This window comes from Oryzias latipes, chromosome 22 (assembly GCF_053564925.1).
Source record: "Oryzias latipes strain Hd-rR chromosome 22, Olatipes_Hd-rR_3.1".
Lineage (NCBI taxonomy): Eukaryota > Metazoa > Chordata > Actinopteri > Beloniformes > Adrianichthyidae > Oryzias > Oryzias latipes.
The window spans coordinates 23,568,978-23,572,184 of NC_136258.1; the positions used below are offsets into that span (position 1 = coordinate 23,568,978).

A 3,207-nucleotide genomic window follows, 5' to 3' on the forward strand; every position below is an offset into this window, starting at 1 on the left:
CTGCGAAGAACATTCAAACTATTGCTGGAAGTTTTGTGGAGGCTCTTTAAATCTGTGTGCTTGGTTTAATTTAACCTCAGGAGACATTGTGAAGCCACAATATTAAAGGAGACATTTTTAAGTATCAGTGCTCAGTTTTCTTGTAGGTTTTTGGCAATGTTCTTTGAAATTTAAAGAAAGATTTAATAAGTTACATTTATTTACCATTTTGGATTCTTCTAATGCAACACTGGAAACCTCCACAGATTCAACTCTGGCTGACCTACTTTGACTTAAAGCAAATATTTGTCTGTATAACGGCCTTTCTCCGTTAATGTTTTTCTCTCAAACCTTTAGCATGAATGTTTTTCTTCAGAAGTCAACTGACTTCCTCAAAAGGACCTAATATTTAATTAACATCACTGAAGCTTTTAAAGAAGGCGGCGTCCTAATGAGTTAATTTGCCAACTGATGTTACCAAGGGGAAGACATTTGTGTTACTAGTTGTTCATCATTACTTTAATGATGTTATCATTTCAAATCCATTTCATCTGCAGCATTAAACATTAGTTTTAATCTAGTTTAAACCTGAAGCAGTGTTATTGCTGTGTCACATCTAAAAGCCTTTCTATTTAAACAGCTGCAGGGTGTGCGAGATGAGAAAGTTTGTCTTGTAACCAGGAAAACTGCACAAAACGTAAACAGAAAAAAACCTAACAACGATTCGCATTTGAGTTGGAAGCAACCACACACTGGATGTCAACATATTGAACCATTATGTTTATTTGTTAAGGTTTGTTAAAGATCATTCAAAAAATGCGGACAGTGAAATGAACAGACCTTATGAAGTGTTTTTCAAGTATACAATTAGTCAGTGATACAAATGTAAAAACAGACATGTCAATTTGCAGCAACAGTTTAAAAAAAAAACAGAAACCTGCTGCTTTTTTAGGGTTTTCCTGATGCATGATTAAAAAGCTACCCAAAAAAATGTAGACAAAGACATCAACAAGTGTAAAACACTTTAACAAAAGACGTCTTTAGATTAAATTGGTGATAAATCACCCAAAAATGATGAAAAACGTATTTGTTTTTAAAATCTTCACACATTTAAGTCTTTTACTGTCATAGACGTCACCTTAAAAGGACACCTGTTAAAAATCAAACACCTTTATTTAGGAAGAAACATGCAACACTGATCTAAAATCTTCTTTATTCACAGTTAGAAAAAAAAAGATGTGAACATGTGCAAGACAGTCCACAGATTTTTGGAATTTAATCCAAGCTTTTAATCCTTCTAGACAGGAATGAGTGAATCTAGGAACACGTGGGGGTCGGATTGTGGTCGTCTTTTCTTAGCGGGAAGAGATCCTTGACCCTTTTCCTGAAGTTTTTTCCAACAATGACATAGAGAATGGGGTTGAGGACGCTGTTAAAGAAAGCTAAGTATGTGAAGATGTTTCCACTGATGTGCAGAATGTACTGGGAGGTGCAATCTGTTAAAATGTTTTTGTCTCTAAGCACAGTGGGTATCTTATTCAGATAGAATGGAACCCAACAGAAAAGAAATGCTAGCAGAACAGCTAAAACCAAAGTGGTGGCCTTATGATCTTTTTTCTGAGCATTTAATCCTTCAACTATTCTGTTATGTAAGGCTTTAAGTATATTAAAAGTGCAGAAAATAATAATAGAAATAGGTATCACAAAGCCAAATACAAATATCATACAATCAATTAAAGTAGTGGTGCTTGCAGGATTTACGGAGCAAAATGTACTATTTGATCCCTGGCGAGTTATTACTTCCCTGTGAATCAGTGCTGGAAGACTCAATAAAAATCCTGCAACCCAAACCAGAAAACATGCCACTTTGGCATAGGCTGGTCTGCGCAGTTTACCATGAGACAATGGAAACACCAGAGCTAAATAACGGTCTATGCTGACAAGAACCAGGAAGAAGATGCTGCAGTAGACATTCATTAAAATGCTCACATTAACAGTTTTGCACAAAACAACACCAAAAGTCCAATTATAGTATCTGTACACGTTGACAGCCCAGAACGGCAAGAAAGAAACCAGAAGAAGGTCAGCAGCAGCCAGGTTGCTCAGGTAGATCTCAGCCACTGTGCAGGCTTTCTTGTGTAAGATGAAGACCATCAGCACAAAGAAATTGAGAACAATTCCCACCACGGCGATGGCCATGACGTACACAGGAACCACAGTGAAAGTCCAGTTTCCATCTGATATACTGCAGTTTTGGGTTTTTGTGTTGTTTGGGACTCCATTCATTGTTGTTCAGATGGCAGGGCTGCTAAAACAAAACAACAAAACAAACAAACAAACAAACATAAAGCAAGCAAAGACATCAATGAAAGGATTTATTAAAAATTACATTTTATTCATGTTAACTCTGAAGAATATAAAATACGTAATACAACATACAATACTAATATCAAATTTTATCTTATCTTTCTGCATGATCTGCATGATCTCTTTCAAAACAATGCTCTCTTCATTGTTGTTTTAGTTGTTACCTAGCCTCTGTGTTTGTCATAAACTCCATGTTTGAAAAACGTGCATTTTAACAATTTCCATTCAATTAAACTTCAGGGTAGTCTGAATTATGTTATTAATATAATGTGTTAAATGTTCAGGCTTTTTTTCATCAAACAGTTATATATTTAATCCTTGTGCTGTCTTAGATGACCCCACACCCACATTGACGTGTTCTCCCTACCATGACAAAGGTGGATAAAGGTGGAAAGATTTCATGTAATCCATGGACACTAGTTAGGTTCCCAAATTATTGAAGAAAAAAGGTTTAGCCCACTGACTAGTGGGCCTAGATGACCCAACTCCCAATGTTAAAGTGCCTATAGGATAGCACAAGGGATAATTATGTGGCAATGCTTCATCCAATGAAAACATGCACCTTAACAATACTCCTTTTTTAATTATAAAATATGTCCACCCACCCTTACACAACCACAGTTATTAAAGTTTATTCCAATACCAACATATTTGTCAAATATTTTTGACAGTTTTAACCACATCCTTTTTCCGGAAAGAGAATTTAGTTAGAAGCAAATGTTTAGTTAAAAACTAGATTATTAAGAATAAACACCAAAGATGTTGTCATACCTTGAAGGGTGAAGAATGTTGATCTTGGTAGAGAACAAACATCTAAATCGCGCGATCAACACTGTCCATTTACCAGCTGCTTTTGCCTCT

At 35.7% G+C, this 3,207-nt stretch overlaps 1 pseudogene across 2 annotated transcripts; it reads right to left on the bottom strand.

Moving 5' to 3' along the window:
* Window positions 1-744: 744 nt before the first annotated feature.
* On the bottom strand, window positions 745-3,207 carry LOC101161523 (B2 bradykinin receptor pseudogene; annotated as a pseudogene). Of its 2 annotated transcripts, none has more exons than XR_013653046.1 (2): window positions 3,118-3,207; window positions 745-2,284 (listed from the first exon to the last, which is right to left on the bottom strand). The product of XR_013653046.1 is annotated as a B2 bradykinin receptor pseudogene, transcript variant X2 (transcript). The 2 variants fall into 2 exon arrangements; XR_013653045.1 differs by having other exon boundaries at window positions 745-2,287.